At 40.7% G+C, this 14,058-nt stretch overlaps 1 non-coding gene across 1 annotated transcript; it reads right to left on the bottom strand.

Annotated features, from left to right (window-relative positions):
- Positions 1–12,486: 12,486 nt before the first annotated feature.
- LOC114037683 lies at positions 12,487–12,614 on the bottom strand. Its single transcript, XR_003568488.1, has one exon. It is a non-coding gene; the product is annotated as a U6atac minor spliceosomal RNA (small nuclear RNA).
- Between the last annotated feature and the right edge of the window lie 1,444 nt (positions 12,615–14,058).

Raw genomic sequence — 14,058 nt, 5'->3', positions numbered from 1 at the left:
CTGTCATCTTGTCTGGTGTTCTGGGATTATTCCTGCTTCTGGCCATATTTTTACATTGAGACCCACTATGCACTGCAAAGATGTGGGCATCACCCACTTCATGGACCTGACCTGCTACTTAATTTTTCTTGGGACTCTCCCAGATTTAGTCACTCCTTCACAGAGCTCTTACACTGTTTTGTTTTCTATATTTGTTTTCATTTTCTTCTTTCTCCACTAGAGCTACCTATATCAAGCTTCTTGAATGCCAAAGGTCAGGATTGACTAATAAAGCTCTAAAGTCATTTAAGTGGTAAAAAGTCTTCCAGAAAATCTTAAGGAATTTTTCAGAGATGAAAACAAATGTATCTTCCTATTGCCTTGAGGGAATGTGGAGGCAGAATAAAAGCTATACTTTGTTCGGGCTCTGGTTGCTACAAATTAATGTGATTTACAGTGATACACACATTAGATTAGGAGAGCTGAAGCCCACCAAAAAAAAGGACATTCTTATGAAAAGTAAAGTTGATCTGGTTTTGCTGCTTAGGATCTATATTTACTGTCTTCTTGTGGTAGGAACAATTTCCAAACCTTTCCCCCCTTGCAAGTTAGGTTAGTTTCTCCTTATAAGCTATTGACATTTGGTTGGCTCAGGATACTGAAGGCTCAGGGAATTCAAAGAGAAGTTCATTCAAATGAATCAAGCCAAGGTGTCCTCAATACCTATCCTTATTGAATACCTTTCTCTGACTATGGCTAAGTAAATATCCTTTTGCTAACTGCTGGATAATCTTCAAGTATCACTTTTTATTCAAAAACCAAATCTAAATTAGCAGAAAGCTGGCCCAAGTTAGGGCCAGCCCAGAATAACATACTTTAGAAAAATGAAAGTAATGTAACACCTTGCTGAGGTGGGGTTGAGTGGTTCTCTGAATGATAGTTTTGTGAATCTGATAAGGAGACCTGTAAGGAGATCTCTGAGAAGAAAGGGAGTCCATGGATGAAAAAGATGGGTGAGAGGAAATAAGGCATGTATTTTAAATTGGAAAGGAAGACCTCTAAGGAGCTGTATGTATGTGGGAAAAGTTTTATACATATATATGTATATGTGTATATGTATATGTATATATGTGTATTATGTATATATATACACACACATACATAAAATATATGTATGTGTGTGTGTCTCTGTGTGTCTGTGTGTGTGTGTGTGTGTGTGTGTGTGTGTGTTGATTCCCAGATCCTGTAATGTTTCATGTACTGCTCCCAACCCCAAGATAGCTAAGAGCAGACTTCTTGGGTGAGATCATTCTCTCTTTGACTGAATTGAGATTTTATCTCATCACTGATTCACAGAACTCTTTGACTTTTCTATGTCTTGTTGGGCAATCTAAACTGTATAACTTCCCTGCTTACTGCTTCCCTGAATACGTTTACTTCATTATTGACTTTTGTGTACTAAGTATTTGTTGGGAGAGGAATACACTTAGCCGAGATGAAACCTTGCCTGGTCTGATACAAGACAACTTTCCACCTGGAGAAACCAGGGAAAGTGTCCTTTATCCTGAACTCCAAAAAAAAATTGTAACAGGCAGGTATAATTCCAGCCCTATTACCCTTCTTGGAAATAGGAAAGTGAATAAATGAGGGCCCAGTCTCAACCTTCTTCCAAATCCTCATAAAGGTAGAAATCTGCTCCCCCCAGACATTAGATAGAGCAGCCCAGATTATGTCTACCTAAATAATCTTTCTCTATCATATCTATCTAAAAATCCCCTACAACCCACACAAATCATTGGTATTTCTATAAACTACTAACAAAGTTCAACAGCAAGGGATAGAAAGAGAAATTCCATTTAAAGTTACTATAGACATTATAAAATTTTTAGGAGTCCACCTGCCAGAAAAAATCCAGGAACTATATAAACACAATTACAGAACACTTTTCTTTCTTTTTTTTTTGGCTGGGTAATGGGGTTAAGTGACTTGCCCAGGCTCACACAACTAGTAAATGTACAAAACACTTTTCACACAAATAAAGTCAGATCTAAATAACTGGAAAAATATCAGTTGCTCATAGGTGGGCCAAGCCAATATAATAAAAATGACAATTCTACATAAATTAATTTACCTATTCAGTGTTATACCAAATTACCAAAAATTATTTTACAGAGTAAGAAAAAATAATAATAAAATTCGTCTGGAAAAACCAAAGGTCCAGAATATCAAGGGAACTAATGAAAAGAAATACAAGGGAAGGTGGCCTAACTGTACCAAATCTTAAATTGTATTATAAAGCAGCAATCATCAGAACTACTTGGTACTGGCTAAGAAGCAGAGTGGTAGACCAGTGGTATAGGGTAGGTATACAAGACACAACAGTTAATGACTATAGTAATCTACTATTTGACAAATCCCAAGACTCCAGCTTCTGGGATAAGAAATCACTATTTAACAAAAATTGCTAGGAAAACTGGAGAATAGTGGGGCAGAAACTGGGCATAGACCAACATCTTACACCTTATACCAAGATAAAGTCAAAATGGGTACATGATTTAGATATAAAGACTGATGCTACAAGCAAACTAGGAGAATAAACTATTAGATCTATGGAGAAGGGAAGAATTTATAACCAAACAAGAGACAGAGAACATTATGAAATGCAAGATGGATAACTTTGATGACATTAAATTGAAAAGCTTTTGCACAAAGTCAATGCAACCAAGATTAGGAGGAAAGCAGAAAACTAGGAAATAATTTTTACAACCAGTGTCTCTGATAAAGGCCTTATTTCTAAAATGTATAGAGAACTGAGTCAAATATATAAGAATACAAGTCATTCCCCAATTGATAAATGGTCAAATGATATGAACAGGCATTTTTCAGAGGAAGAAATTGAAGCTATCTATAGTCATATGAAAAAATGCTCTAAATCACTATTGATTAGAGGAATGCAAATCCACATCACACCTATCAGATTGGCTGACATGACAAAACAGGAAAATGATAAATGTTGGAGAAGATGTGGGAAAATTGGAACACTAATGCATTGTTGGTGGAGTTGTGGACTGATCCAACCATTCTGGAGAGCAATTTGGAACTATGCCCAAAGGGCTATAAAATTGTGCATACCCTTTGACCCAGCAATACCACTTCTAGGTCTGTATCCCAAAGAGATCCTAAAAATGGGGAAAGGACTCACATATGCAAAAATATTTATAGCAGCTCCTTTTGTGGTGGCCAAGAATTGGAAATTGAGGGGATGCCCATGAATTGGGGAATGGCTGAACAAGTTGTGGTATATAAATGTAATGGAATACTATTGTGCTATAAGAAATGGTGAGCAGGCAGACTTCAGAAAAACCTGGAAAGACATATGAACTGATGATGAGTGAAATGAACAGAACCAGAAGAACATTATACACAGTAACAGCTATGTTGAATGATCACTAACTTTGATAGACTTGGCTCTTCTCAGCAATACAAGGATCTAAGACAACTCCATAAGATTCACAATGGAAAAGGCTATCCACATCCAGAGAAAGAATTATGGAGTCTGAGTGCGTATGGAAGGATACTATTTGCTCTCCTTTTCTTCTGTTGTTTTGTTTTATTGCTTCATTCTTGTGGTTCCTCCCATCAGTTCTAGGTCTTCTTTACATCATGACTAATGGGAAATATGCTTATATGAATGTATAAGTAGAACCTATATCAGATTACATGCCATCTTGGGGAGGGGGAGAAGAGAGGAGAGAAAAGTTAAAGCTCAAAATCTTATGAAAGTGAATGTTGAAAATTAAAACTAAATAAATTAATTATTTAAAAAAATAAGTGTTAATTGATTGACAGAAAAAAAAATCCCCTACAACAGGCTGCCTCAGTTCCCAAGGGCAGTTTACTCTTTTTTTTAATTTTTTTTTATTTTTGGTGAGGCAATTGGGGTTAAGTGACTTGGGACTTGCCCAGAGTCACACAACTAGTAAGTATCATGTGTCTGAGGCCGGATTTGAACTCAGGTCCTCCTGAATCCAAGGCTGGAGCTCTATCCACTGTGCCATCTAGCTGCCCTGAAGTTTACTCTTTAAAATTCTTTTCAATACTAGAAATAATGGCACATACATGCCTGTAATCCTTGCCCCTTGGGGAGGTGGAGGCTGGTGACTCCCTTGGGTCTGGGATCCCTGAACTGTAGGAAGACTGAAGCTTGTTGGGTGTTGGTGCTAAGCCAATATGGTACCTATCAATGTGGTAAGCACCCAGACTGTCTAAATCAGGCAGTCAGTCAACAAACATTTATTCAGTACCTACTATGTGCCAGGTACCATGCTAAATTCAAAGAAGACAAAGAAAGGTAAAAGCCGGTCTCTGTTCTCAAGGAGTTCATAGTCTAATGAGAGAGACAATAAGAACATAACAATGTACAAACAAGATATAGACAGATTAAATTGGAGATTGTTGATAAAGAGAAAACCTTAGCATTAATGGGAGTTGGGAAAGAGTTCCTGTAGAAGGTGGGATTTTAGTTGGGACTGGAAGGAAGGCAGAGATGAAGATAAGAAGGGAGAGCATTCTAGGTATGGGGGAGGGGGGACAGCCAGTGACAATGCCCAGAGTTAGGAAATGGAGAGTCTTGTTCAAAGAACAGCAAAGAGCCTGGTGTTATTGGACCACAGAGTAGGGGGAGTAGGGGACAGTAGTATGTAAGAAAACTGGAAATGTAGGAGGGGGTTAGATCATGAAGGACATTGAACACCAATCAGAGGATTTTATTTTTTGATCCTGGTGGTAATAGGGAATCACTGAAATTTATTGAATGGGGAGGGTGGGGTGACATGGTCAGGAAGCACTTTAGGAAGATCCACCTGAGGTTTGAGTGGACAGTGAACTAGAATTAAGAGAGACTTGAGGCAGTGGGGAGGCTTTTCCAATAGATGATGAATATCAGGATGTACCAGGATGTCAAGTCAGAAAAACCAATCAGGTTAAAGTGTGATCATCCAACAGTAGTAGGGTCAAGCAGTAAGGGACCTTCCAATGTGGGTAAGATAGGGAGGGAGACCCAGTCTCAAAAGGTGGGGCAGTTATTTTCATCATTTTCCTTTAAGATTATTATGTGGACCCTAAGAAATACTATTTTAAAATGTTCCTACTTAATTCAGGAACTAAGAGCAGGGTTAAGGTGAGGTAGTATGGGACCAGGGGAACACAAGGGAAGAGCTGTCAGATACCTTCCTCAGGAGACCTGGTGGAGGCTGGCTCCTGTATCACCTAACCACCGCCTCATTTTCTGTCGTTGCCCCCTCAGTGAATGACTAGACCACACAGAATTCAGGTGGATCCAATGTTTTCCTCCCTCTCTATCCCCATAAAAATCGACCAAGAAGTAAAAGATCTAATTATTTCTGAGTTTTTTGCTTTGCTTTGGCTTTGCTAAATGAATCCAACTTAAACAGAATCGCTGAGACATTCATTTGCACAAGATAAGAACTGTCTCTAGGGAAAGGGAAGCATTAGAGATGCAGAGCTGAAAGGGATCTCAAAGGTCATTTTGTCCAATTATCTCATTTTACAGAGGAAGATAATGAGGCCCAAAGATATTAGATTAAGTGACTTGCCCAAGGTCCCAAAGTAGTAAGTATCAGAGGCAGAAATTGAACCCAGACCCCTCTCTCCAACTCCAAGATATGATCCCTCTCCGCTTCATCACACAGCCTTTCTTCGAAGGGGGATGTGGAAAGGAGGAAGTCCAAGTTCTCAGCTTCTTGCTGATTTCGTCTCAACCCTAAGCTGCTGCTGAGACAGCTGCATGCTTTCTGTGAAAGCTCACTGCTGTCCTTTTTTGACCAGGAGGCCTCCCACCCTTCTCAGGAAGGATTGCAGACATAGGAACCCATCACCAGAGCCACCCAAGCATCTTGGGACTGCTTTCTGTACACTGTGTACTGTGACCAGAGACATCTTGCAGTGTTGACTCAAAGGAGTCTTGAAAGAAAAAAAAAATCTCAGAACTATTAAGTACTTACTTATGTAACAACAAACATTTAAGGGCACTTCGAAAGGACTGTATAAATTCTAGATAAGAGCCCAGCCCTGAATGTGCCACAGTCTCTGATAAGGGCAAAGCATTCTGCATTTGGCTATTATTGTTATTGATTATTAGCTAGCATTTCTACACCACTTTAAAGATTTCAAAGCACTTTATAGGAGTCCTGTTCATAACAGAGGTATGGAGCTACCCTACTGGTATACAAAGAAAAAAAATTTAAGCTTAAACATTTTAACCAGACAGAGTTCACAAGTTCTTAGCCTCTGTGTTTATTATCTGTTTTTCCCCATTTCTGCCATTTAAAGTAATTTTCTTTTTGGTTTTCTTACTCCTTAAGTGAAGTGGGAAGAAGAAATTGAGTTTCCACATTCCATCGAATTCAGCTGTGATCAACTAATTATCTCCCCCATCCCATAAGTGGTACCAGGGCTCTGAAATTTTTGCAGGGTGCGGTGGAAATGAGAGAACCTAGAGATGCTAATCCTGGGTCTGCCATCCCACGTACAGCCAAATCACTTTACATCTTTGGGCCTCAGTTTCCTCATCTGTAAAAATTAGTGGGATGAGCTGGATGGGTCCGTAAGGTCCCTGTGATCCCCATCATCTGTCTCCAAGATAAAAACCAAACATAACCACTTCTGAGGATACAAACTATGCTGGCGACAGTTACTTCCTGGGTGTGTCTTTCTCTGCCACTTTGGTTACAAGAAATTGAAATAGAAACATACTATCCTCACCCCGACCCAACCTCCCATCCACACAGCCACCCCTCTCCTTCCCTCCACCAGGATATTGTATCCTCCTTTCCAAGGCAGGATCTAAAGTCAAGGTCATCTTGCAATGTCTTTTGCCTGAGATACATTTCGGTTAAACTGATAGACTCGGCTAAGACTTGTGATGCTTTTTACTACATATTAATGGTTAGAAGTTAAGGAAGTCATGTAATTTTGCACACCATATGTCAGAGAGAGGGAGATTTTGTGGTGTTTTCTGATGGAAAAGGTGGCCTCACTTAATTTGGATCTAACCTACCTGCTGTTTGGGGGGCAGGTACTTGGGACCTGTCATGTCATTGGTATGAGGAATTCCCAGATAAGGAAATTCCCTCTACTCAAGCAGGTCAATATCTGCTCGGCAACTGTTTTAGAGATTTGCCTGGAGCCCTCAAAGGTTAAGTGACTGCACGGTGTCACACAGCTGATACATGTGAAAGGAGCAATTCTGAGCAGGCAGAAGAGGTCTTCAGAAACTGATTGTGAGAGCTTCTGAAGCATGTAGTCTGGTGGGGTTTCATCCCATTCTGGGTGTGACTGAGCTCTGGGTGTGCTTTTGTGGAGACACATAGTGCCTGATTCCAATGGAAGGTAGAGGCATAGGAGAGGGGTAACTGGTGGGGAGAGATCCAGGGATCCAGGTACTGACTCAGTACTGACCTACTCTCCCCATCTCCCCACACCCCCGTAAGGACTCAAATTCTTATAAAGTTCCCAATAGCAAAGGAAAATTAAGCCCCAAGACTGGAAGTCATGAAATGCTTCCCAAGAGGCAATTCCATCGTCCCCATTGTCTTTTTGGGAAGCTGGTCTGTCCCCACTGAAGGGGAGCCTTGCCTTTGGAAAAGTTGTGTGTGTGGGGAGGGAAAGGGGCAGTTTGTTTGCCCATGATACCAAACTCTCCCAAGCACACACATTGGTGTGTATGTTTATATTTGAATTCTTTTTTTGTTCCCAACCTGTGTTTTATTGGTGTGAGGAACTTCCGAATGAGAAACTCTCTCTACCAAAGCAGACAGGCACCTGCTCGGCCGCTTAGAGATTTGCCCAGGGTGTTGAGAGGCTGGCACTTCCCTTGGGTCACACAGTCCACACACGTCAGAGAATGGACAAGGGTTTTCTGCCTTTGAGGCCAGAGAGCAATTTGCTACATCCACCTCTGCTGCTTCTTAGGCACCACATTTGAGATTTCCCCCTCCTTTGGGGTGAGCGGGGGTCCCCACATGGACCCCTCTGTCCTTAGAAATATAGTGAACTCTATTCTTAGTTTGCTGACAAAGCATATTCCTGGTCCCATGTGTGGCCACAATTCTGCCTCTTTCTGTAGCCTTGAATTTGAACTTGAAAAGCCAGACTGTAACTGGCTCTCATTGATTAATTTTACAGTCAACTCTTCATTATTTGTGGAAAGGCAGGGGAACACAATCAAAATACAGGCAACTCTTAATTGCAAGCTTCAAAGGAAGAGGACATTTGGTGTGGCTAATTGAAATACATGGTTAATTCACCCAGCTGGGTCCAGGGCCAAGTATTTGCACCACCCCCTGCCCAGAACCTTCCTGTGGTGATGAGACTGGAATGGGGACCCTGTAAACCAAGCTGCTTTACCCCCAATGCTGAAATGGGGACAAGCTGGTTCCCTGGTGGGAGAATGCAATCCTGTTGACTATGTGGTTGGGAAGGCAGAGAGTTTCTTTTTAGCACATGCAAATGATCATGGACAGGACAGATTTGAGAGGGTATGGTAATTCTAAAATGATAAAGATACTGCCTCCCTACAGGCTGGTGATTGAAAGGTGGGACTAGAGGATGGAAAAGGCTTAAAGCCTCAGGGACAAAATGGGGAGATAGCTCCAGGCACCAGAAAAGGCAGCCTGGAATATGTGATTAATCTACCTACCAAGAAAAAAAAAAGTTGAATGTTTTATTTTACATAATGGGAGTCTGTTTTTTTTAACTCAACATGTAAATTTATGTAAATAAGAGTGCAAATGTATAGAAAATCTGTGTCCTGGGATTTCCTTGAAATGATCTGTCAGTTTTCCCCCTCCATCTACCAGTACAGCTGCTCAATGTTGTAATACGAAACCTCGTTTTCACCAGATTCTAGAATGCTAAAATCAAGGGATGATGCTCAAAGCTTGGAGAAGAAAATTTGAGGATAATAAGAGAATGAATACTTCTTTACATAGTAGGAAATGAACAAGGACTTTCTTACACATAAGAGGTCACTCAGATAGGAAATGTAGAATCATAAATGATTTAAGTAAACTCATGGATACTAACTCTGTAATAAGCTATTTAAAAAGCCAGAGGCATTTGCAATATGTATCATTTAAGGAATGTTATCAAATTATGGTCCTAGATTTCTTAATTCCTGCAAAAGCTAATACCTCTTTTTTAGCAGCCTGCTTTAAAATGTCAGGGTTGATTGGAATGGAACCAAGCAAGAGAGCTCAGAAACCCCCTCCCCACCCCAACATTTTGATCATTATTTATATAGAAGCCCTCCAGTTCCCATTTGGATAGACCTGTGCCTACTGGGTAAAATATTTTGTCATCTCTACTGTGAACATTGATTATGTGTTTTTCATTTTCTTCCAGAGATAAAGTCTATGCACATCAGCTCAGAAGATTTGCTGGTACTTTCTTCTTGAGACAGCCAGCCCAGGTCAGTACTACCTTCCTTTGAACATGGAGAGCACTGGTCTCAGACTTCTTGCATCTATTTGCTGTCTTGGACTGGTAGAATATGTCCCCTACTAGCTCGAGAATTTGTTCTAGGCTACCATGTGCAAAATTATCCTGGAGTTTTTGCATAGTGGTAGAACAGAAGGTCTTGGGTGACACCAACTGCCTTCAGTTATGGCATGGTACGCCCCAGCTCTAACTTCTGCCTTTGTGTCAATTACTGGGCATCATGTGGGGAATAAAGCTTGAGATCCGGGGTGTCATGCGCACTTTTTTGTGGGTTGTATCTCTTCTCACAGACCTTTGTGCTACAGTTTCTCTCACCACAAATCACCCAAGGATAGGGAAAATTGGTCCAAAGCTGTCTAATTATAATCTAGAAAAAAGAAAAAGAAATCTCTGTGACCATGGAGGTCATTAATATACAAATACGTACAGTTAGCCCTTTCACATTGCAGGGGTTTAAGGGTACAGTACCCCCACGATCAGGAAAATCCAAGTAAAAACTTTTGGCTTTTCCTTTGGACCAGAGAAGAAGTATGAATTATTATGATATTAAAAGATAAAATATGTTGATATTATACAATGCTATATATATATTTTATTTTGTTATACTATATTATATTTTATTATATTATATTATATTATACTATATACTATTCTTATAATACTATATTATACTATACATATATTTTATGCATTTCTGAATTTCTAAACTTTTTCCGTGTCATTTTCCGTGGCCTTTATGTGTCATCTGCGACTTCTGCAAAACTCTCAAAAAAATCTCATTTAATTAATTTCTTATGATGGCCAGTGATATATCAAAACCATGATGGGGAAAGATATGATGTGGGAGGGATAACTGTACAGGAAGGCTGCTGGTGAAAGCAACTTACACCTTGAAATATCAATGTAGATTACGGGGAAAATTTTTTACTGAATCCCTGAAGCTCAAGGACAAGTAGTCTTAGCTTGAGCCAGTGCTCCAAAAGCATCTTTACTCCATCCATAGCCATTCCAAACAAGCCTTCACAAATGTAGCCCTCCATTACCCTCAGTTATACTGTGATCATTTTAGATGATCAGTTACGCAGTTAACAAATAGAGCTTCTATCCAACCCATCCTCTGTTGCCAAACCATAAAAATACGATGAGAATACCAATAAAATTAAGCCAGGAAAAACCATAAAGAACAAGGAAGGGAACAGAGTAGTATGGGTGAAGTTCATTACACCTTCAAGGGCACTATAATTTGCTTGCCTTTTAATTCTACAATTTCCCAGCACAGCAGAAGGACTAATAGTAAACACTTACAGTAGTAAACACTTTATGCTCCTTGGAGTTCTTTGTGGGAGTCTATCAGGGTAATATAAGGAACAGGTGAAGATAAGGCAGGCATGAGGCTAGCTGAAGTTTTGGCCTTCCCTGGATTTGGATACTTTTGAGTTAAATTATTGACACATGCATTTTTATTATCTCTTTTGGGTGTAAGACTTTTGGTCATTTCTGTGGCATCATTACTAGAGAAGAAAATTGTTTTAACACCTTGAAATACTAGGCCAGGATATGTAGATTCTGGGCTAAGGCCAATGTCACAGAGCCTTGGTTGGAAGCCTGTGATGCTGGGTGAGTATCTGTCATCCCAATGTGGCTTCTGGTAATGTCTATTTCATCCTCAAGATTTTCTGAAGGGTCTTGACATGGAACATTCTGTTGGTTTCTACAGATTCTCTTTGTCCCTGGATTTTTAGTAGTATAATCACCTTTTGTGACATCTACTGTGACACTCTGAATATGATTCTCTATCCCAGATATGTTATTTGTAGGAAGGAAAATTTGTGCAGTATGGTTAACTGTTAAGTCCATAAAGTCATTGTCATATACTGTGAAATCACATCCTTCAGCTGGCCTCAAGGGAGTCTCTCTGGTTATAGGGTCTACGGATTGAACACTATCAGCCAAAATTTCTGCAACACTTTGTTATGCATATATTATTTCATTTGATCCTCCCAAGCACTCCTTCTGAAAGGTGCCATTATTCATCTCCATTTTAATCTCAGTGCCTCTATCTGAGGCACAGATAGATTAAATGACTTGCCCAAAGTCACACAGCTAGTAAATGTCTGAATAAGACAAGTTACCAAAGGTTTCAGGAGTATATGATAATGTTAACTGACAATAGAAACAAAGGCAGAAAAGTGAAGCCAGAGAAGGGTGATAGAGTAGGAGAGGTAACCTGAGGTCATGGAAGAATTAGGTCAAAGTTAGGAGAAGTGAGTCCCAAGGAAAGATGGAAAGAGGAGAGAGTATGGTTAGAGTTCTGGATAATGGACATAAGTGATGGTGAGATCTAGTCCCGTTATGTGGCCAAAGTGGAATGGAAGTTGAGATTTTAGAATCTAAGCTTCTCAGTGGAGACAAGATGGACCTTATATACAGAAAGCCTGTGGGAGGGATCTAGGAGTGGCGAAATAGTTTGGAGTGATGGGAGGAGGGGCCTAAGGAGAACTGGATGGAAGGGGAAATGGCCAGGGACCATAGGGAGGTAAGACAATGGAGGGGAGATTGGGTGTAGCCACAATGAAAGGCCAGTTGATGGGATTATAGCCTCAGGCAAACGCCAGAGATTTGGTCCTGTGGGAAAGTTCAGGGTTTTTCCTTTCTGGGGCCCAGATCCCAACCCCATCATTCCCTCCTCAAACAAATGGGACCCAAATTCTTTTGGAGTAAAGGGCGAAGATCTCGGTTTCTGAAACTATTTCCTGCTGGCAAGGGGCGTAGAGTTGTCCCTGCCTCGAGGGGGTCCCAAAAAGGAGGTTGACTGGAACCAAGCACAAGCTGCATCCAGGGAATGATGTGGGGACATTGGCTGGTATCTGCTGTTTGCTATCAACTCTAGGTGAATGACCTGAAGTCTGGAAGACACAAATCTGACAGAAAAGACTGCAGGGCCCAGATATAAAGCAGGGACTAGATTTAGGGCCCAACTTTGAGAGGATAAAAACATGGTTACATGCCACAGAGTAGGTGACAATGCCTTAATCATATCTGTGTTGTAAAGACCACTAGGACCTCTTCCATCCTTATCAAGGGGAGTGCTAACCTTCTCTCCTTTCATACAACACAAAAACTTGTTTTTCTTATGTGTAAGAAGATGAAAAGAGTGTGAAAAGGAGAGATAGAGGATAAAGGGGAATTTGTGAACAAAGATTACAGAGGACTCCATGGAAAGGTATGGCAGTGAAGACTAGACCAGTAGGGGTGAGGTTAGAGAGAGAAAACAGAGATAGGACATAAGGCCAGATTTGAACTCAGGTCTTCCTGGCTCCAGGCTCAGCACTCTATACACTGAGCAACCTGGCCACCTAAAGATATGAATAGGGAGGGGGTTAATGATAGGGACAGAGTTAGGGATGGGGTTAAGGATAGGATATGGGGGCAGCTAGGTGGTCCCATAGTTCATAGAGTGCTGGACCTGGAGTCAGGAGGACTCCTCTTCCTGAGTTCAAATCCAGCCTCAGACACTTACTAGCTGTGTGACCCTGAGTAAGTCACTTAACCCTGTTTACCTCGGTTTCCTCATCTGTAAAATGAGCTGGAGAAGGAAATGGCAAACCACTCCAATATCTTTGGGGGTCATGAAGAGTTGGACACAACTCAACAACAATAACAGAGTTAAGGTGAAGAACAGGTATAAGGATAGGGATAAGAGTGTGCTAGGAGCTGTAACAAGACAAGTATTTTTATCTTAGCAGATGTCAAAATGGAGAGTAGATGTTAGATGCTTGCACACCTTAGCCAGTTGATGAGGGTATTCAACTGACAAGAGCCAGTAACAGGAGGCTCAATGGTGATATTAGCTGGGAACATAGCATATGAAGGCAATCATTAATCCAAAGTATATGGGGACAGCTATCAGCAGATGACATGTTTTGTAAACATTCAAACATTTATTAGCTGTGTAATGTGAGCAAGTCAGTTAACATCTGAGAGCTCTAATTTCCTCATTTGTAGAGATAGGAATAGGAGCTTCATCTGTGATTTCAGTGGTATGGGAATTCTTGGACATGGAAAGACCGTGTACCAACGTAGACCAGCACATTCTCTGCCATTTATAGAATTGCCTCCAGAGCTGAGAGGTTAAGCCCAAGGTCATGCATCCAGTGTGTGGCACAGAGACAGGGCTTGCACCCAGGTCTTCCTGGCACTCTATCCGCTACTCTACACTGTTGCCTCCAAAGAGGGATTTATAATAGGGATAAGTAAAAGTAGAATGAGGATAAATGGTATCTAGATGAAATCTCACAGGGTTGATGCGTGGATCAAATGAAATAATGAATATTAAATTCCTTAAAAATCTTAAGGTGTTACATAAATATCAGTCATTGTTATCAGCCTTACTTCATCTATCCATCACAGTTGTTGGGGGGCAGATCTAGGCCCAAGGGGGCTGATGGTAATGGCAATTGGGAAGGTCATGTGGAGAAGAAGACCTATGGTTCTGTCTAGCCCTTGGCCGTTTGTATTCGCCTTTATTCCAGGGCCAGGGATGGGGCAGAGCACTAGTAT

This window comes from Vombatus ursinus, unplaced genomic scaffold, assembly GCF_900497805.2.
Source record: "Vombatus ursinus unplaced genomic scaffold, bare-nosed wombat genome assembly UNPS02010461.1, whole genome shotgun sequence".
Taxonomy (NCBI): domain Eukaryota; kingdom Metazoa; phylum Chordata; class Mammalia; order Diprotodontia; family Vombatidae; genus Vombatus; species Vombatus ursinus.
The sequence above is the reverse complement of the archived record's forward strand: the minus strand, read 5'-3'. Positions and strand labels throughout refer to the sequence as shown.